Source organism: Crocuta crocuta, unplaced genomic scaffold (genome assembly GCF_008692635.1).
Source record: "Crocuta crocuta isolate KB4526 unplaced genomic scaffold, BGI_CrCroc_1.0 scaffold330, whole genome shotgun sequence".
NCBI classification, from domain to species: domain Eukaryota; kingdom Metazoa; phylum Chordata; class Mammalia; order Carnivora; family Hyaenidae; genus Crocuta; species Crocuta crocuta.
This window is the reverse complement of record NW_027530521.1, coordinates 4,768,137-4,791,433: the sequence shown is the minus strand read 5'-3', so window position 1 is coordinate 4,791,433 and position 23,297 is coordinate 4,768,137. Positions and strand designations below refer to the sequence as shown.

The window sequence follows — 23,297 nt, the reverse complement described above, 5'->3', positions numbered from 1 at the left end:
TTTCCATTTCATCATTTTGGCTAGCTTTCTGTCTCTTGTTAGGTTTAAAAGCTTGTTATGCACACTGCACCTGTGAGTACTGCTGTATTAAAGAAGGCTCTTTGACTGTTCAGGGCCTGTCTGTTTAGGAACTGTTCTTTGAATGGTGTCTCTTGGTCTCTTTTGTGGAGACTGGTTATTTTATTTCCCTACTCGTAGTGGTATTTGGGACTCTCCACCATGTGTACTTTGGCTTGTTCCTTGAGGTAGCCTCTTTTGGGTCTGATCTCCCTGTGCCACGGGTGTACTCAAGGTGGGCTGTGCTCTATGTCCCAAGCCACACCTCGTTTCCAGATCTTAGTCCCCGCACCTCAGTGATACCGCCTGAAATACATACCCACAGGCCACGTCCCTCTCAGCAGTTTCAAGCCAGCCGCCTCCCCTCAGATGAAATTTTCAGGACCAGCCTCACACAACTCATTTGCCTTTTCTATGCTGTTATAAAAGCTGTAGCCAGATGTTCTTCATCAAATTCTGTCTTGTAAGCACTTTATAATGTAGAAAAGGCCATTTTGTCCCTTTTGCATTTAGAGTTCTCAATATACTCTTCAGACTGCAGTTGGTTTGGGGATAAGAAGATGAGATGAAGACAAGCCTTCCAGTAGGTAATTAATCACTTGTAATCAGCACTTACAGACATTCACAGAAGGTGAGAGAGTCAAGTGTAGAAAGAAGTGACTTCACCATATTTTCAGGGTTATTACAAATCCTGCTAAGGTTACACTCATTAAAATTGCTATTAACTTTTCTTCCCCCATCAGGATAGTTAATTAATTCTTCCTCATATTTTAAGATGAAGGCAATTAGGGAGGGAAAAAAATAAGAGTTAACATGTCCATACGTAGGGCAAACTGATTCCTTCAGGAAGTTGTTGGAAAGCCTTTAAAAAAAAAAAAAAGGCATATTAAAATGGAATTGTGGTTATTCTGAGCCCCAGCTTGAAATGCAGAAGTCAATAGGCAATGGATATTTTATACATCCACCTCACCAATTTGGCCTGAATTTCTCTGCTGTTTTATTTTCCTGAATGGTGTTTTTCATTTTGACTTAAAAGATGCAGGTTTTACAAATCCTAAATTTTCTATAAATTAAGGTAGACTATTTAAGAAAAAGAACACAGAATTATAAATTCAAAATTGTTAGAACTTTCCCAGGGTCCAGTAAGGGTCCAGTGAAAGTGGTAAATCTGCTCCTATTGAGATTTTCTTTTGCAAATTGCATTTGTTTTAAATCTTCTTCAACATCTGCAATGATATTTGTACTCAATTTTATCTTTACTGGTTTTATATAATATGCAAATAGTTTATTCTTCATCCTCCTCATATTTTTCTGTAACATTTATGTAACCCAGATGAGTGCCTAATCCTTGAGAGTTTTAAAATAGCTAATATTTTTGTAGCATATATAACATGCTAGGTAGATAATCTTCTAAGTCACTCATGTTAAATCTTCCAGATTATTCATGTATATTAACTCATTTAACATTGCTAATAGTTTATGAGGTAGATACAATACCATGTTTTCCACATTTTATAGATAGAAAGCATAGGGAAGCACATAGCTCAATGAAATGGCAGACCCGGCCTTCCAACCCAGAACCAGGGCTCTTCTACATTACACTCTTCTCTTTGATTTGTGGATGTGGAGTGTTGAAAGGACACACAAGATTTTGAGTATACTGAGCCCCAGGGTATCAGGAATGTCTAAGTCCAAGAACAACTAGTTAAAGGCTAACTGGTAGATGCTGCACATTAAAAGCCCATGAGATAAATAATGAGACTCTAGAGGACAAAACTGAGAATTTTACACCTTTCTCTGTGCAGGTAATACCCCTCATCCTACTGTTAGGATGTGACTTGGTACAGCGATGAGAAGAGGATGAACTAGACTGGATAGGAAAAGATGTTGCATTGAGAGACTGCTTTGCATAAGCCATTGTGTATATTTACTTTTTTGAGCCTCATTTTAAATACCCCTTTGTCTGCTTCCAGAATATATATGATGTCAAAACATTTTCTTTCAATTAAGCAAGCTGAAGAGATCTCTCTTTTTGACATTATCCTGATGACTCCAGTAAGGCCAGAACAACTGATGAGTGTGAGAAACAGTCTTCAGTATCAGGAAAGCAAACAGCTGCAGATAACCAGAGCCCCTCTTCCTAATGTGCTTAATATCAAGAAGTACTAGTTGCAATTTTATGATGGGCATGATCTACAAAGTAAATACCCACATACAATCCTCAAGATTCAGATGCAATCGGTCTGAAAATTTATCTTTTTTAAACATTTATCTTTTTTTAATTTGATGTCCAGCCAGAGTGGATAAACGCCTTAGATAAGAGAAGGGAATGCAACAGTGTGGGAGGCCTGGGTGAGGGGGCACAGAAAGAGAAATGCCCAGTATTGTGTGGGAAGTGGGATCCACATGACTCTGGTGAAAGTAGAATTTAAGCTAAGACTGAAAAGATGAGAAGGATTAAGGAGCTACGAGGAAACACAGTAAAGAAAACAGCAGATTTGAGAACCCTGTGGGGCCCAAATCAGAATATGCAGAAGCCAATAGTAACTGAAGTGTGGATCCAGAGCTGAGGCATGATTTAGGCTGAATGGGCTAAAGAAGGCCACCAGTGGGGAAGCTCAAAAGAAGACAGCCCCACACTCAGGTCTCAGCCCACTTACAAATGAATTCAGCTGACTTTCAGTGATTCCAACCACAAGAATGAGCAAGTTATACCCAGACTCCTGGGGTCAGAAAAATGAGGTCTGTTCAACTAACTGGCTGTGCCTCGTGGAACTAATGGAAGCTTGTCTTTCTTCAGAGGAGACCAGCAGCCACTCATGGGAAACAACAAAGTCTCTTAGTTAACACAAAAGTTGTCCAAAATAATTTCTATAAATTCATCTTATTTCCTCATTTACTTGATTCAAACTCCTTATATCATAATCATGCCCATATGGGAAGCAATTTTGCAGGCAGAGTATTCATTTTTAAATTACATTTTAATTACACAAATAATACATGAATATATTTTCTATATAATTAAAACATCAGATGTACATTTTCTTTAACCTCTCTGCCTATCTTGATTCTTTTCTCAGATGTAACTATTGTTACTAATTTGCTTTGTGTTTTTCCAGACTCCTTTTTTTATCTATCCTCAGAAAATATGCAGCATTTTGTGAGTATTTCTTTTAAAAATACACATGAATAGCATCGTATTGGACTGCCTTTTCAACATAATTTTTCTTGGAGACTGAGCAATGCATTGCCAATGCCAAATATAAGGCATTTCTTTACCTTCAAAATGGAGTGGATGGTATTTATCTCATAGGATTATTGTAGTAAAGCACTCAAAACAGTGTCTCCCTTAGAACAAAAGAATACTGATTTATTTCTGCCTTATCCTTTACTCATAATTCTTGTTATATACAGTACTCCTCTCCTAATAAGACAGTTGGGTGGTGGTCTACAAGCAAAATCTTCCAAATGTCTCATGAAAATGTCCACCTTGGTATCCCAATCAGTGTGTCCAAAATCATGATGTTCCAAGTTAAACAGAGTTCTCTTACTAAAGAACCTCCATCTACTAAGTCACACGGTCTCATCTTTGCACCTTGGTACTTCCTTCCATACACTGGCCTCCTCCACACATCTCTGCAGTTGAGATTCCCATTGTAGCTTTCCTGGATCAAAGTTCTAACCTGGTGATTAATCTCTCAGACTCCAACATCTTGCAGACTTACCTCAACTTTTTGTTAGCCCTAACTACCAGTAAACCTATCACCTAAGGGAGGAGTCAGCATCTTGAGCTGGCAATCAAGGTTTTTCAACAACTTGCCCCATGTGGTGTTTCTAAATTTGTTTCTCATTTCCCATACACCAATAGCACCAAAAAAAAAAAAAAAAACAACAACTTATTTCTGTTTCCTGTGCTTTCCAGGGTCTTTCCTTATGCTGCTCCCACTGTCTCAATACTCTTCCTCATACCCTCCTCTCTGCATATTTAATTCTACTGAGACAAAATACAATACATACAGTGAATTTAAAAACAGAGTTTAGGGGGACCTGGGTGGCTCAGCTAGTTAAGTGTCTAACTCTTAATTTTGGCTCCAGGCATGAACTCACGGTTTTGTGAGTTCAAGCCCTGTGTCAAGCTCTGCACTGAGAGTGCTGAGCTTCCTTGGGATTCTCTCTCCCTTCCTCTTTTTCTACCCCTTTATGGCTTGTGCTGTCTCTCAAATAAATAAATAAACTTTAAAAAATGTTTAGAGTCAAACACAGCTCAGTTCAAATCTTCAAATCCTCAGTTCCATCCCCAGTTAGGTATATGACATATCTTTGTAATGTTTCTCTTCTTCACTTATTAAATAATTGAAGCTACTTCACAGAGTTTGAAGAACAAACTAAGATAATGCATATAAACAATTTAGCAAAAATCCTGCTAGGCAATCATCGACTGTCACTATCAGTACTATTTGAGGTCTATTTCAAATGGCATTGCTTCCATACCTAAGTTCCTCCTTGATCCTGCAAGATGCAACTTATTTCTGAAAAGCAACAGTATTCCATCTGCACTTCTTTTAAGATATTTACAACTTTATACTCAACTGTATAGTTTACACTACCCTTGATCACAATTTTTTAAACGCAAAACTGCAATAGGTTTTACAAACAATATTTATGTCTATATTAACCACTGTAAGGAAGTCTCAGAGAAGTAGTTTGGGTACAGAAAATAAATGGTTCTCAAATATTTTGATCTGTTACAGGCATATGGTACAGACTATTTGAAATCAGAACTATATTAAAAAAAGATCAGAATATGAGGCCATTCAGGGGAGAGGGGGTGGGGGAAATGGGTGATGGACATTGAGGAAGGAACATGTTGGGATGAGCACTGGGTGACTTTAACATTACATTAGATAATGTGCATAAGTTAGCCAGATGGAAATGTTTATCTGGGTTGGAAGAGAAATTAATTTTCAAAAAGCTTCTCTGGTGACTTATAAATGTTAACTTTGGTGGTCCCAATGACTCTTTATGTTAATGATAGTTTGAAATATAGCTTCAAAACCCAGAACTATGTAGACTATTTTAAAAGAATGATTTGGAAAAACCTTCTATCTTAAAGCCTTCTAAAATAATCCGTCTTTCCTTATTTGACTGGGTTACATTTAACTTTAGGACAAAGAGGTTTGTTTCTTTCTTTCTTTAAGAAAATTAGTCAAAGGCCATAAAAAAATTTTAAATGCTACCTTGACTCTCTTTTCTCTTTGTACTTCCTCTTCACGAGCAGTGAACAGAAAGCAATGCTCAGATTCTGTTGCAGATAGGTGTGTCTTGTAACATATCATCTCCTGGAAACTGGAACCAGACAGCAAGCATGTCTCCTGAAACGGAGTGGGGTGGGGGGGAAGCAGCAATAAGCATTTGGGATAGTGGAAATTTTCCTGAACAATTTGTGCCATGAGCTTATCAGAAGATAAAATTCATTAGCAATCAATATACATAGTAAATTATACATAATATATATATACACATGTAACCTGTGTGTGCATGTCTGATTTCAGTATGCTTCCGTACCCTGCTAATATTCTCTGCATTTGGATTACATAATTCATATTACAAAACTCAATATGAAATTACATAAGCAAAGCCTATAAACTACTATATGTTTTCCTGAATAAATGCTTTAAAAACTAAATCCTGAGAAAAAGGGTAGTCTCCTTTAAAAAGTGAGAACTAAATTTCGACAGACTCTTCCCAGGTTAATAAAGAAGTGTTGGTAAGTACCTTTATTTTGTCTAGTCCATGGGAAGGAAGATGGGTAGAAACAGCACATCACAGACAAAAAAAAAAAAAAAAAGATTATGCCGATTAAAACCACCACCACCACAACAGCAAAATGCCACCAGGCTATGAAGTGTAGGGCACAAGAAATTATAAAATCGTTCCACTCCCATTTCTGACCCACAGAACAGTGACTACAGTAGAAGACAAAAACAGTTAGGATTGCTCTTGAGATTCAAGTGTTAAGACAACAATACTTTTGTCAAAGTCTCTTCACTAAAGGACAGTTAGAAATGCCAAAGAGAAGTCAAAGTGTACTTTAATTCCAGGAACAGCAGAGCTGAGCCATAGTTAAGCCAAATGACTAGATACCTACACTGTAGCAAAAGAGAGAACCACAGTTCAATACTTACAGCAGAAATTGTATCTATTAAGTGTTCACAAAATGAAAGATTAGTGTGAAAGGTGCCAAATTGTACTTAAGTTTTTATACTTTTACCAATATTGCTGTAAATTGTGTATAGATGTTTCATATGTTAGAGATTAGTTCATTGTTATACTTCTTAAAGATAATTCATTTTCATACAAAAAGCATAGTTTTTGAGCTAAAATGAAGTAGAAAATTACCTAACCTTTCTCATTTTACGAATGAGAAAAATATATATTTCCTTAATATTTAAATGTCTTCTCCAAGGTCACCCTGTTGGAGATAGGGTTGGAATCAGTACTTACCTCTTAGGTTTACATAATATACTATTTACCACTGAATGGTTTTGTGTATAGGTTTAAGTTCCGATCATGAGATATGTGATTTTGAGATAACTTTGTTTCCCCATATGAGGGTGATAATTGTATTTGCCTCATATGATTACAGTAATCTTCATAAAACTAATATATATGTTCCACACAGACATTTAAAATGTCTGGTATATAATAAATATCCAATAATTATTACTATATTTATTATTATTATTATTATTATTATGTTGAAATCTAAAACCTCATCAAACCTAAATGGGATGTCTACCATTTAGGTCAGGATTTCTCAACCCAGCATCATATAATATCCTGGAAATTTCCTTAGAAAAGGAGGACTTACCCCATATATAATTTCTGAGAAATTCTAGGTAAGCTTCCTGGTATTATACTTTTAAATAAATTCTCTCAGAGAATTTTGATGTAGTGTAGTTAGTATTGGCTCACAGATCACCATTTGGGAACCACAGGCAAGCTTAAACAGATATGACCTAGGTACCTTTTTCTTCCCGAAGAGATATTCAAATGGATATCCAAATGGAAAGCCTAGTGGTATGGAAAGAAATAAAAGTAAAAAATAGCCCTACAAACCAAAATAAATAGTAAATATCACAGCTATTAAAACAGAATAGAGAAATATACCGAAATTAAGAATGCTCAATTTCATGTGTACAAACATCACCATGATTTTTAGCTCTGTAGTTAGCCTCCTAAATCCTGTCAACATCAAGGAGACATGTATCCCAGGGTCTTGGGACCCAAGGACCTAGCATTAACCACTATTTGGTTATTTTCTTAACCACAGAAGACGCTCTTCCCAGACATCAAGAAGACATTCTGAAGTAGAATATGGTGATCCTGGCTTTCACGGATCTCAGGCAAAAAAATTCCTAACTTTGGCAATTAACAATTTAAAAAACACAGAAACAGTACAAACAACATTTCTAAGTTTTAGCTGAAATACAACACCTGTTCATGAAGAACTGAATCTGAAAGACATACTGAGAAGAGAAATATAGATCTCTGGCTGAGGCATAGAAGCATATGTACCCCAATGTTCATAGCAACACTCTCCACAATAGCTAAAACATGGAAAGAGCCTAAGTGTCCATCAACAGATGAATGGATCAAGAAGATGTGGTTTATCTATACCATGGAATACTACATGGCAATGAGAAACAATGAAATCTGGCCATGTGTAGCAACATGGATGGACCTTGAGGGTGTTATGCTGAGCGAAATAAGTCAGGCAGAGAAGGACAAATATCATATGTTTGCACGTATAGGAGGATTAGGAGGAACTTGACGGAGGAACAAGGGGGAGAAGAAGGGCGGAAATGGTGGGGGAAAGGGAGAGAGGCAAACCATGAGAGACTCTTGAATGCTGACAAAAACTGAGGACTGATGGATGTGGGGGGGGGGGGGGATGGGCATGGAAGAGGACACTTGTGGGGATGAGCACTGAGTGTTATGTGGAAACTAATTTGACAATAAACTATTTGTAAAAAAAAAAAAAAAAAAAAATTATAGATCTCTGTTAATAACCTAAAGAAGAAGAAGAATACTCTGAACAAGGATGAAGCTCAAAAGTGGAGAAGACATGGCTGGAGGAGCAGGAACAGAATATACCAGAAATATTGCCTCACCGCCCACAACAACTTGATTAGGAGGTGTGGGCAGTCAACAACAGCTTTGTATAAAAGGTGCACTAGGGATATTAACTTTTAGCAAAGTTTACATATCCCATTCTATGAATGAGTTCATGCTTCCTGATTATATTTTTGTGTTTCTTACTAAAATCTCCTTTAAAGAACTGCAGCAAGTATTGTCAGGCCATGAACCTGAACTAGGTAAATCCAACAGCTATCTCCAGTCACTAGACTGATGTGATAAATGGGTTGATGAAGAAAGAAGCATCTTGGTGCCCAAATATGACTGTTCTTAACTTAATAAACAGGTCTTCACATGATACCTTCTCCTACTCTCTTTCAGGACCATGCCATAAAAACTTGATTATGGGAAAATGAATTTTTAAACAGAAGGTTAGATCTTATGGTAGGATTATTCTGACCATGTGTCAAAATATTTAGAGGCAGGATATGTGAAGTAAGGAAATTCTATTGCTAGAGTATTACCTGTGTCTAGGCATGAGGGGTAAGCTTTTGGATTAGGCAAGAAAACATGGAGAATTTAAGGACTAGATTAAAAAACACCAAGATGGGGTGAAACAAAGTTGACTAAACTTATACCTTTCTCCATGTTATGATGAGTGAGGAACTAGAGGAAAAGAAAGGGAAGAACAAGAAGGTCATATAGAGCAATAAAGCCTTACAAATGTTTACCAAGAAGCATAACTGGAAAACATGTTCTTCCATTTATTATGAATGAAGAACAGATCTATTTGTGCACATTACTTCCTGTACCTAGGATTATACTAGTCGAAGCAACTACTATGCAAGCAGACAATGTGCGAATACAGGAAAGTCTGATGGAACAATGAAAAGGCACTTGAGCAAATGTCAAGAAACCTACACTCTACTTCTAATATAACTTGCTGGGTGACAGTGTGAGACCACAGTTTTCATCACCTACTAAATTAGACAGTTGAATTAGGATCTGTAACAAACGAATGCACATTAAAACTTTAACAAAAGGTTAGTAACCCAAAGCTTACAGTAGCTAAGAAGGTAATATAAATAAAGAATGTTAGATGGAGGGGACAAGATGGCGGAACAGCATAGAAGGGTTTTGTTTGTTTGTTTGTTTTGCATCCCTCATCCATGAAATACAGCCAGATCAACACTAAACCATGCTGCACACCTAGAAAACTGAGTTGAGAATTAATATGACAATCTGGACAACCTGAACCACAGACCTCAGCAGGAACATGGCACAGAGAGGTGAACTGGGTAAGAGAGAAGCTGCGGGAGACAGGGAGCTGTCTTTGCTTGAAGAGGGAGGAAGGATATGGTGAGGGTGGGGGGAGAGTACGGGAAAGCATTCACTCCCCCCCACCCCTGCCTGAAATCTGGAGAGAAAAGAAAGAGTATGCAAGGGACTGACCAAAAAAAGGGAAAGGGGAAAAAGGAGAAGGTTTAAATTCCATTAAGAATCTATAAACAGGGGGAGTGCAGAGTCTAAAACTCCACAGCTAAGATACCTAGAGGTGTTCTGGTGGGAAGGGAGAGTGAGGTCTGAGGGGTCCTCAAGCCACGTGCGGAGAGGAGGTTCCCATGATGGGGGGAGGATATTTGGTAGAGGCTGTATACCCTCCCCACAGACAAAGGTCCCAGTGGACCTGGAGAACACTGAATTCACTAGTGCTGGAACAAGGACATTAAATGGGAAGGCTGGTGCCAGTTGTGTGTTGTGATTTACCATAATCTCTGAAACGCTGGTGCAACAAGGTCGCGTAAACTTCTGGGGCAGGCTGTCACCCAGCTGCAGTCTCTGGGCATTGGCAACAGCGCCGTCTCTCGAACATTCCTGGGGGCAGGCTAACACCTGGCCATTACTCAGTGAGACCCTCCCTCAGAAGGTCTGAGTGGGTCAAAGCCACAGTCCCTCAGAAGTGAGGGGTTGGGAAACACAGATGCATCTGAGATAAAACTCACGAGGGAGGTGCTGTCTGGCAACCTGATGGCTTGGTCACAGATAGTGTAAAAGCAGGGAGTGGATGGATGCCAGAGATAAAGGAGGGATTCCTGCATGCATCTGAGAGGGAACAGAGTTCTGATACTAGAGACTGGGTAGCGGGGTGACACCATTTTAACCCCTCACACGCATGCGCATACACACCTACAAGCATCACAGCAATCCACTCCAGGAAGCTAAGCAGTGCCATCTAGTGAAGAACGGAGCCATTACACTAAGCCCCACCCAAATGAGCCAACCTTGCTCTGCAGGAACACCACAAGTCTCTCTGTCTGCCTAGTTTACCCACTATAAAGTGCTTCATAGTTTGACTTCTAGGAGAAACCAATTTCACTAAAAGGCAACTGACAGAATGGGGGAAGATATTTGCAAACAACATATCATATAAAGGGTTAGTACCCAAAATCTATAAAGAACTTATCAAACTCCACACCCAAAGAACAAATAATCCAGTGAAGAAATGGGCAAAAGACATGAATAGATACTTCTCCTAAGAAGACATCCAGATGGCCAACAGACACATGAAACGATGCTCAACATCACTCATCATTCATCATCAGGAAAATACAAATCAAAACCACAATGAGATACCGCTTCACACCTGTCAGAATGGCAAACATTAACAACTCAGGCAACAACAGATGTTGGTGAGGATGCAGAGAAAGAGGATCTCTTTTGCACAGCTGGTGGGAATGCAAATAGGTGCACCCACTCTGGAAAATGGCATGGAAGTTCCTCAAAAAATTAAAAATAGAACTACCTTATGTCCCAGCAATTGCACTACTAGGTATTTATCTAAGGGACACAGGTATCCTTTTCAAAGGGGCACATTCATCCCAATGGTTATAGTAGCACTATTGACAACAGCCAAAGTATGGAAAAAGCCCAAATGTCCATCGATGGATTAATGGATAAAGAAGATACACACACACACACACACACACACACACACAATAGAGTATTACTCAGCAATCAGAAAGAATGTAATCTTGCCATTTGCAGCTATGTGGATGGAACTGGAGGGTATTATGGTAAGTGAAATTAGTCAGTCAGAGAAAAACAAATATCATATGTCTTCACTTTTATGAGGACTTTAAGATACTAAACAAATGAACATAAGGGAAGGGAAGCAAAAATAATATAAAAACAGGGAGGGGGACAAAATCTAAGAGACTCTTAAATATGAAGAACAAACTGAGGATTGCTGGAGGGGTTGTGGGAGGGGGGATGGGCTAAATGGATAAGGGGAATTAAAGAATCTACTCCAGAAATCATTGTTACACTATATGCTAACTTCGATGTAAATTTAAATATAAATTATTTTAAAAATACACATTAATTTTTTTTAATTTTAAAAAGAATGTTAGCCAATACAGTTATAGAGGCAATGGCAGACTAGAGGCAACTACCAATGAATGTTCCCCAATTCTGACAGATGGGACTATGGGTCTATATTGTGAAAGCTGTCTGACATTTTTGAAAGAAATGTAAATACAGATAACCTGATTATACCTACATATTTAACCAAACAAACCAAATTTGTAGTTAAAAACACCCCCCACACAAAAGAAAACAGGCACATATATCTTCAATGGGGAGAATTCTACCATACACTTAAGGAAAAAACAACATCAATGACACAAAATTTTTCCAGACATTTTGAGAGAATTAACACTTCTAGCAGTAACCTTATAATTAAACCTGACCAAAAAATTTTAAGAAAACTAAAGATCAATATCCCTCCTTAAACCCAGATGTGAAAATTCTAAACAAAATTTTAACAAATTGATTCTAGCAACAATAAAAAGAATATATATTATAACCAACAGAAACTTATACCAAAAATACAAGCTTGATTTAACATTTTGAATTCAATCATTGTAATTTACCATATGAACAATTAAAAAAAAAACCAAATAATGCTCTCAATATATACAGAAAACTCATTTGACAAAATCTAATATTCATTCTTAGAAAAATCTCAGTACACTAAAAATTTAACTTCCTCAATCTGGTAAAGGGTATCTATTAAGATCTACAACTAATCTCACACTTAATATAAAAGACTGGACATATTCCTACTAATATTAGGAAAAAGATAAGAATGTAGTTCTCACCATTTACATTCACTGGAGGTACTAGCCACTGCATTAACAGAGAAAAATAAATAAAAGATATCCAGTTTGTAAAACAAGAAGTAAAACTGTCTGTACTACCAAACAGCAGGATCATCAACATAGAAAATCCATTGGAATTTATACAAAAAGAAAAATACACACACACACACACACACACACACACACACACACACACATTAGTAATTAAGTTCAACAAGGTTGCAGGATATAGGGCAATATGCAAAAATAAGAAGTATTTCTTTATAACAGACATGAATGGCCAGAAATTGATATTGAAGGGTGCCTGGGTGGCTCAGTCCATTGAGCGTCCTACTCAGGTGATGATCTCATGATTCGTGAGAATCAGAATAAAATATGAGAAAATTCTTTGTTAGGCATAGACTTATTAGACAAAACATCAAAGAACAATCTATTAAAAGTTTGTTACACTGGATTTCATCAAAATGAAAAACTTTTTGCTCTTTGAAAGATGCTGTTAGGAAAATGAAAAGATAAGCCACAAACTAGGATAAAGTATTTGCAAATAATTTTCCTGATGGACTTGTGTTCAGAATATATAAATAACACTCAAAACTCAATAATGAGAAAACAACCCAATTTTTAAATGGGCAAAAGAAGATAACACAGAAGGCAAATAAGAAAATGATATCACACACTCAAAATCATTAGACATTAGGAAAATGCAAATTAAAACCTACTAGATAAAATAGCACTGCACAACTCTTGATGATTCAGTTGTGGAAATGTAGAGAAATGGTCTAAAACTGACTGTAGAAGAAATTAAAAATACACATTTAATGATTATGTTACAGAAATAAAATCAGTACCTGCATAAATGGACACCCACATACACAGAGATACTTAGCCTATATGCATTTAGAGGCTAATACTGTCAAAATTCAGGAGACAGATAACTCTGAATTTATCAAACCGCATCAGCAATGCATTTTTAAAAATCATGTCCAAGCTGAATTTAACTGAGGAATTCAAGAATGCTAAGCAACAGAAAATCTAACATTATTCAGGACATTATAAACACAAAAGGATGAAAAGCCATGTAATAGTCTTAATAGATGCAGCAAGGACATTTGCCAAAAAAAAAATCAACACTCATTCGTGATTAAACAATAAAAAAATACTCAAAACAAATTTTAAACTCTTCTCAAGTTAGGAATAGAAGGTAATGTCCTCTTTCTAATAAAGGACACAGAAAATGTCATAATGGTAAAACTTAAAAAATTTTCTTTTAAACATCAGAAAGAAACAAGGATGCCCACTATCACTGCTTCTGTTAATCAGTGTATTTGATACCCTTGCCAGTACAATATCAAAAGAAATGTATCTTACTTCAGTTACTGACTCACTTTTTTTCTCAGCTTTATAACAAAACTCTTTTTAAACTGTCTATATCCCTTTTTTTTTCATTTCTTCTCAAATTTTTCTCTGTGGAAATAAACAAAAACCATCCAAAGAGAACAAGCAAAGGCTATTGATTTAGAACTTGCTATAACAAAGGATTCAGCCACCATCACATGTCTTCAGCAGAAACTCAAAGAGCAGTCAGAAGAGTGGAAAAGCTTTATGGAAAAAAGGGAAGGCTTCAGGTGTGCCATGAATGGAGGCTGTTGGCATGAGGAAGCCGCAGGCAAGCTAACTAGAAGCAGGATGTTCCATATGATCAGATAGAAGTACAAATTTGGCAAAGTTTGAAACAAGGATAAAAGTTAGGGAAGTTGTCAATTATTAATCAAGCCATGGCCACTCGAGGCTGACTGTTACAAGGATTATTTTTTAGTTTTCTGAACTGTTCGCTAGAGATAGTTATCTTACTTTCTACAATTCTGACTTACAGATAGTAGCTTGACTTCCTGGGTTGGTTAGTATAGACAATGGGTTTGTTTCCTGAACTGCTTGTTGCTGACTATGGGTCAGAATTCCATTTTTATATATAGTCTGGTCATTGTCCATTGTTATGTTCAGTCTCTCACCTAGAACTCATTCTAACATCACATCTTTATTGCCATCAATCTCTTCAAACAGCTCTTGTCAAGGTTACCAATGATTAATTTTGCTAAAGCCAAAGGTCAATTTTTACCCTCATTTCATCTAATCTATCAAAAACATTTGAAAATTAATTCCTCCCTATTCCTGGAAACATTTTCTTCACATAGCTTCCAGAATTTCACACTTTGATTTTCCTACCTTACTGTCTATTTTGTTCATCTCTGTATCCCTAGTTCCTTGAATAAGTTAATCTTATAGGAAGTATCCAGTATATATTTGTTTGATTTTTTTTAATTTACTGACAATCTTAAGGAGCCCACCAGCTAGTCCTCAACTCACTGTTTAGAAATGAGTAATATAAATCCTAAAGAGGTACAATCTCTTGCCTTAATTCACATAATAGGTTAATAAAAGAAACAGAATTATAACTCAGATTACTGAGTTTGGTTCAATGTTCTTGCCAAATATAAAGGGCCACCTCCAATATTTTGATTTCAACATATTCTAATCCTGGGTTCTGAGGAGATATATATTATTAAAGCGGTACCTTATAAAAGCTATATGAATAACCAGGCAAATAATCTTTTAAGAAAAAAAATGTTATCGACAGCAAAGATAACATCTGGGTTTCTGAGTCTAAGCGTTTTATTCATCGGTATTTTCCAGTTGGAAAAATGTACATCTTAGCTTATCACGTTCATTTAAATTCACCTCTTTAAATACAGGACTCTTTGAAAGAAGAGATGTCTTACTCATGCATGCATTCTTAGCACAGAAACCTGTACCTGGTATATAGCTGGAGCTTAATAAATGTTTGATAAATAACTGAATGATGAATTAATGGATGAATGATCTCTCTTAGACTGAAAGCTATTGTGAAGATTAAGTTCCCTAATGCGAATTTAAAGTTTAACTGTAGTAACCAACTGTTTCTGAATTTAGGAAATCAGAATTTGTTAACTAGATCTATTCTCTTGTTCTGAACCCTTAGGCAACTCTTCACAAATCCCTCTTCTGCTCTTGGTCTTTGCTTTTACATTTAAAATAGTAGTCTGAATGTGCTTCTCAGACATCATAATTCTATTCAAGCAGTATTTTTCAAGTCCTTGCAAATCCTTTAGTGAAAGGGGACACATTCACCAAGAATTATTATTTTATAATGGCATAGAAGAGAAAGAGTCTTCAAATCAGTTTGCAAAAACAGCCATTTCAGCGGCTTCCTATCTCTGCCCCCGTTTCCCACATCAGCCAATAATAATTATTCCCTATAAATCAGACCTCCCTGAAGTTTTCTTCTTTTTTACAGTTGCAGCAAGCTGGCTGCTTTTCCCTCATTACATTTTATGTCTTTGTTTTGTTTGCACAGTCCCTTTTCTTCCCTACCATTGTAATTCTCACTGTCAGAAGATGCTAAATTTATGAGTGGAAAAATGTTGGTTTCTAGCAGCTCTTAATAAAAAATGTATCCTAATTACCAAAAAAAAAATTAAAAATAAAAACACTCCACTCTTTGCAAGGACTGATCTACATACAAATTTTGACAAACAACCTGTGAAGTGGCAAATTAGCCTGAAGGGAGCTCTATTTCCCATTTCCTGACCATTCAGAGACGTACATGCAGCAACAGTCAATAAGAAGACTCTCCTAAACATGGGAGACAAGTTATTCTATACACACGGTTAACAACCAATAGGAAAAAAGTCAGTAGTATATGATAGGAAAAGGAGACCAGTCCAGCTTCTCAAATACTAAAGGTCTCTCTATACCTAAGCCCTAAAATGCACTCCTGTAACCTCACAAAGACAGACTCAGGGATCAAAGAAAGAAAACTAGTGATTGATTGCCCTAATGCATTATTTAAGCAGAGGAAATGGTTATATCAACAGTTTTCTAAGAGCTTAAATATCAATTAAACATTGTGAAACCTGATTTCTGGTCCAATTATCCTCCAAAAGTGATTGTCTTTTGCACAATCACTCTATATTGGACATATTATAATATTGTGTTTATCACTCTGGATAGATATAGATAGATATAGATATAGATATAGATAGATGTAGATAGAGATATAGATATAGATATAGATAGATGTAGATAGAGATAGAGATATAGAGATAGAGATAGAGAGAGATAGAGAGAGACAGAGATAGAGATACATTACACACCCCAATCAGGCTGAGAGCACTTCACACCTTCCAAAAATTCATCATTTGTGATCACAGAGTCTGGCATAAAAATAGTGTTACTACAGATGCATATTTGTTGGGTATATGGCTTTAAAGGGACCTTGCCAATGGTCATGCTTTAAATACAAGCAAAGTAAAAAGAAGACTGCTTTTACTTACTAATTCCAATTTCAATCCAGTAACTAAAATCACACCCATATGTTGCCGATGTGTCCTTCCTCATTTAAGTTTCTTCTGATGGTTCTAACCAACTGAAAAATCAGAACATGCTAGATGATATGTAATGTATTACTGTTTAAATGGATTAAAAAAGGAAATTATATTTTGGGTTCCAAAACCATCAACATCTAATTATGATATTGTGATGCTTATTTAACAAAACTAACCAGACTATTTTAAAGTGTTTTTATGGAGCTTCCATGAAACCTGAAAGGATAATCTGAGATTAAAGTGACAGTATATTAGTATCAAATAATTGTTTGAGGCGACAGAAAGAAAAGTATAAAGACTCACTAGCAACAGCCCCATTAATAAATGAACAAAGATATGAAACTGATCAGCAGTAGCTGAATTATTGACTCCCAGGCCCATCTGCTCCAGTTTTATGAGTCAAAAATCAAAATTGCATGAACTGGTGAGTACTCAATCTTCACAAACATCAGAGTCAAATTAAGGAAATTACCCAGCACACCAAATGCAGCTCAGCACATCATCAAACCATTAAAACAGCAACCTTATACCAAAAAAGAACCATACACACCAGGATCTCATACAAATGGAATAATAATAGCCAGATGGAACAATAAACTCTGATGGGTAGGCAGCATGATCCTTGGCACAGTGAATATATGTCATGTGGAAAACCAATAGGGGGTCATCATAGAATCATCAAAATGAGTCTCGGGAAATTCATCCTGAACAAAGAGAAGAAGAAAGGTCTTGGATTTTAAGAAGTCAAGATGAGCAGATGATATGGGTATAATAGAAACAGCAGGAATATTGAAGTGGGACAGAGCCAGACACCAACAATAAATTTGCCATCTATTAGTTCTGGCATTAAATTGTTAGCTCTTTTGTTTCTTCTAGAAAATGAGGGTCACAGTATCCACATCATAGAGTTGCCAGGATTAAAACTCAGATCTTAATCTTGGACAAGTCAGAATGTATTCTCTTGGAGACCCAACCTGGATCAATCACACTGCTGGTTGTTTGAGAAAACAAGGTAAGAACTCATGAACAGTGTCAGTCACATCACAGGTGTTTATCATTAGCACTATCATCACTACACAACCACTAAATTCCTGCCTTCTAAGTTATGCAATGTTCTAGATTTCAAAGTGGCTGCCTGAGACAGAGATAATGCTATGTGTTGAAATTATTCTTCTCCCTGGACATTCAGGGGACAGTTTCTGAAGCTCATACACATGTAGGTTGATGGGATGGGACCGGGTTCTGGTCAATTAGATCCCTTAAAATCACTTCTGGAAATGGTTTTAGATCTTTCAGCTGCTGATTTTCCATCCTTTGTTAAATTCTCCCTCCTCCCTTCATAATATGTTTTGCGGATTCTATAATGTTCTGGTTATTTTTAATTATTAAAACATAATCCAGTGATAGGCAGTTGCTTCTGGCTTTCGGTAGAAAATGGAGCACTTGAAGCCTTTCGATTCCAGCTTTGGCCTTAGTCTAATTCTGGTACAAAAGCAAAAGAACTAATTCAAGATCCCATTAGGTTGGTGCCTCACTATTAAGTCATATGCAGCATTCTTCAAGACAGATTTCTAAGAAAAGAGCATTTTATCTCAAGTGTTTTACCAAACATGTATGTTTCCTCATTTTGAATACGTTTATCTGATCTCATGTCTGTCTCTTTGAACTAGACAATCAGTAATTTAAAGGCAGGGATCACATTTTACCCATTATTATGTCCTCAGAAACTAGTAAATGCTCAACACTCTGTAGCTACTGAGGAGTGAGTGAGTGAGTGAGTGAATAAATGAGCTCTCTGATTTATTTATCTTTGCCATAGCCCAGGTCATCAATGAAAGTTAAACCCAAGATAAGGACTAAAGGGCCGATACTTGACAGGGAGGTACAAGACCAGAGTGGTGGAGGTCAGGAAATAAGAGAAAGTAAGACAAGAAAAGATGTGGCACAGTGAGAGGCAGTGTCCTACCTATGCTAACCACTGCTTCACAGTGAGCCATAAAGAGATCCAGCACATCTCTTGGCAGGCATGTTTCTTCAGCATGAAGGTCTTCTCCAGAAGGTTGGCAAAGAGAAAGTATACCTTGGAACAGTCACATAAAAGAGGAAAAGAAGGGTAAATTACCTTCCCCACTACCATTCCCATGGTGAAAGTCTACTTCACAGGATCTGGCTCTCCCAAGTTTCTGAGTTCTGTCATCTAACCCTTTGATGGTAGTGCACAAAGTGTCTGGTTCTATGCCCCATGGTTATCTTTGTAGAGGTGAAGGGGTGACTCAGTATAGATACATCTTGGAGGCTTAGGGCTTCTGGTCAGACTCCCATTTTCACAGGGTGCTTGGCCAGGATGCTAGCAGAGGTGGGAGCTACAGCTCACCCTAGGAGGCAGTCGGCAGCTTCAGGAAAAAAGATAGAAGTCAAAAGTGTACAAGATTTATATTTATACACTTATTTACCACCTTTTCTCCTCTGAATTCACTAAAAAGAAAACAAAGTATTTGTGACTTAGAGATAGTCAGAGACTATACTTCTCATCAATTTGAAGGTACATGACACTGAATTTTACTTAGTGTTACACAACACAAGGATGTTTCCTCTAACACAAGGATACATTTCCCTTCTTCTGGCAGGAAATTAAGCTCTGCTAGTTGCCCACTCTGATTCTTGGAAGTTCTATTCATTATGTGCTCGGCAATGGGAATGGAACTGCCTATGATGTATTAAAGCTGCAATGAACCTCTGCCTATGCCTGGACAAGCCAGGGCGCACTCTGTCATTTTTTGATTGCTGCAGAGATTCCCCCATCTGCCAAGTCCTTTGAGGAGATCTTCTTGTCCACATTCTATATATCATTTGAGGGGAGGGTGATGCCAGGGGCCTTCTGCACCATAGTTCAGGGGGGAGGCAACAGAACACAGAAACCAAACCTGGTATGGACAAAACAAAGAGGGTAATACTGAAAACACGTAGAGCCTGGGTGATTTTCTCATTCATCATTGGCTGATGGAAGAAGGTCTGATGCTAAGTGAAGGATGGACCCACAGTAATGAAGCTGTCTGCAGCACTGAGAGCTGCTTAGCCATGGCACATAGTTCAAAACTACTGCAACTGCCTGGGTGTCAGAACCCATCAATTGTCCCAGATTCACCTGCTGGGCTCTGAGCCATGGACCATGGAGCTACAACATCATCATTCTCCCAGATGAGACCCACACTTAACTCGTCATCACCAGTATACCTTTCCCCTCCCACCAAACATTTCCATTGATCAAGTCCTGTTACTTCTCTGGGTACAGAGTCATGGAACATAGAGTAGCATCATCATTCTTCCTCACAGTTCACATCCACCAAGGAGTTATTTCCTTCTCTTTCACATGACTTACTGTCTGACAGCCTAGATATTTGACTTCTATGTGGCCTGCATCCAGACTGAGGGGTATAGAAAGTCCAGGAAGCTTTGTTCTGAGCTAAGCAGTTCTTGCCATCATTTCTGTCACTTGGTCAAAAGGTCCTTCCTGTACATCCACAGTCACAGAGTCCTCTCCAACTAAGCCATAGACCATACACTGAAAGAGCACCTTGTCTTTGAACTGGAGGCCACCTTAGAGCTCATCCAAATCCAACCACCTGCACTTATCAGGGATCTGGTGTGATGATAATCATGCTGTTCTCAGTTTAAACTCTTCCAGTGAAGTGAGATGGAGACAATCCCAAAACTGTGAGTTTGTTGATGGAAACTGCCAATCGCTGTAAATTTTCTCAAAATAAGGAGCCAGTGTCTGCTTCCTTTTAACTTTAACCCATAAGGCCATGAAACATAAGCTGAATTATCCTTTGATAAAGTTGACCCTCACCAATGCAGGGGTTAAGGGTGCCAACCCCTTAGAAATTCAAAAACCCATGTATAATTTTTGACTCCCCAAAAATGAAACATTAAGAGCCTACAGAGCTATTACCAATAACTAACAGTCTAATTCATACATTTTGTATGCTATGTGTATTAAATACTTTATTCTTAGAATAAAGTAAGCTGGAGAAAATAAACTGTTGTTAAGAACATCAGAAGGAAGAGAAAATACATTTTGTGCTGTACTCTACTGTATTTATCTCCCAAAAATCTACATTTAAGTGGACCTGTACAACTCAAAGCTGTGTTGTTCAAGGGTCAATTGTATAACAGGCATTCAAATGTTGGAGAATCCAGCTCATCTACCTTATGAAGATATCTCTCCTGTGGCCTAGTCCCAAGGACCTCTCAATTCTCATAAAAATGTAGTTTCCACAAACATTCTCTTCCAAAGTCTCCAGCATTATCCTTTTTAAATACTATGTGTGGAACTGTACCAAATATTTCAGCCATGATCTCATCAATGAGACATACAGTGGGACCCTTGCCTTCATGCATCTCTTCCTTGTATTTCTATAAATAATATTCAAAAATCACATTAAATACACAGATAGTAAAAGCTACATCATAATTTGGCTCACGGTAAGCTTATGAACTAAAGCGTTGGCAAGATTTTTAATAAATACATTATTTTAAGCTATGCCTTCTCCTAATGTGTAATGCAGCTTATTTTTTTAAACCTAACTATACTATTTTATATTTACTGCCAGTTAAATTTTATTTGATTTATCAGTTCAACCTATTTCTCTCTCTTTGGGTTCTATCTCTCCAGTGTATTGACTTTCCCTTCTGGTTTCCTATCACTCCAAAATGTAATCAATGAGTTATATCCTCATTCCAGTCATTGATAGAAACCCAGAAGGTAGAGATCTGAGTCTAGAAATACCTCACAGAGAAATAATTCACAGCTGACACTAATACATTAGCCAATATATTCTTTAAGTATATATTTAATTAGCTGTGAACCCAGGTAATTCCACACATTTAGCCATCTTCAACTCAATCAATTAAATACTTGCTTAGAATGATGTCTACTCAGTGCCAGGAAATACAAACATAATAGAATCTGTTCTCTTCCCTTAAAAGGTACACACTCTAACAGGGAAGTAATCATATAGGCAGTACAGCACTGCCCTATGATGAGTACCATCATACAAGTGGACTTGGAGCCCAAGAGGAGTTCAAGAAGGAGTACTGGACTATACCTGTTGTTACTGAGGAAACCTTAAAAAAATAAGACTTTTTTCCTTCCCCCTCCCTTTTTTTCTAACGTAAATCTCAAGAATATGAAAAAGTAGAGACTGTAATTTTACTGTTGTCCTGACAGCAAAGGTGGTGAAGAGAAGACTGATTCTATTTAGGTCAACCCGAGGTACAGGTCCATGTACACATCTTCCCCTCTAGGTTTTTGGCTCCCCATCCTCTGGCTCTGAGGCATGTGTAATAGATCCTAAAGAGGGAGTCGCCTACAATGGATGAGGCCTACACGACACAGACGGGTATTATTCATGCTGGGCTATCAGTGGACAATGATACTGTTGAAGGGAGGTCATAAAGGTCAATGTAAAAGTCAAATATCAAATATCATGTAGTAGGTGTGGTAGGATGCTCACTAGCTCTGGCCTCATCCCAGGCCTCTACTCTTTAATATCTAGTTTCTATTAGGGAAGGTTCTATTTTTATACAACGAAGTATTCTTCCAAACCTTCTTTCTAGCCAACAATCCTTTCTGTTTTCCTGAAGACTTAGACTTTTCAAATCCAAATCCAACAACAAATTTTTCTGCTGCTTTTTTGATGTGTCATCACTTATCTAAAGTGATGCTGCAGACAGCCTAGCTGACTCAAGGAGCCAATGTTGGAAGGGGATAAAAGGAAATGTTGGTTAGTATTCCAGAGGTATTATCGTGCCTCAGATGAGTAGGCAATCATCAACAGATGAGGAGAGAAAGAAATTGTAAACAAAGAGTACAGCATGTGCAAAAGGCACAAGAAAGCATAGCTTATGGGCAATTTTTCCAATATCTTACTAAAATGTGGGTATTTTCCATCTAGTACATTCCCCTAATCAAATCATTCATTGACAAGCCTGAACAAAGAAAATCAGATTAGTCCAACCAGATTTCATTATTTGGAACTCACTGTTTTCAATAATTTCATCTTCCTTTCCAGAGCACTCACTATTCCTTCCTAAATATTGTGTACCTGAATTTGGCCAGAGATTGATGTCACCTTCATTGATATATTTTTTTCAGAATTCATCTCTTCTCCTTTTTTGAAGAACTGGTGATTTACCCATTTCAATCATCCAGTACCTTTTTCACTCCTGGAAATTCTACAAAAAATAATAATAAAATGGAAATTATAAAATGCCCAATATTCCTTGGGCACTTACTACATTGCAGTCACTGTCCTAAGTGTTTGCATATATTAAATTCCAGATTGGCAACCATGCCTTTCTGTCCTTTCCAACTTGAAGATCATTTCCTTGGTGTGGAAGACAGAAGCAAAATAGACATTGAATCACCTCCTTCCTTTCGTCAGTCAATCATATACCATCTGGCCAAGCAGTGAGCCCATGCCTCCCTTGTTCTTTCTGTTTTAAATATGGATAAATA

At 37.3% G+C, this 23,297-nt stretch overlaps 1 long non-coding RNA gene across 1 annotated transcript; it reads right to left on the bottom strand.

Moving 5' to 3' along the window:
• Positions 1-872: 872 nt before the first annotated feature.
• Positions 873-22,964, bottom strand: LOC144234132 (uncharacterized). The gene is made up of 3 exons (XR_013335872.1): positions 22,885-22,964; positions 5,295-5,429; positions 873-919 (listed from the first exon to the last, which is right to left on the bottom strand). It is a non-coding gene; the product is annotated as an uncharacterized LOC144234132 (long non-coding RNA).
• Positions 22,965-23,297: the final 333 nt, after the last annotated feature.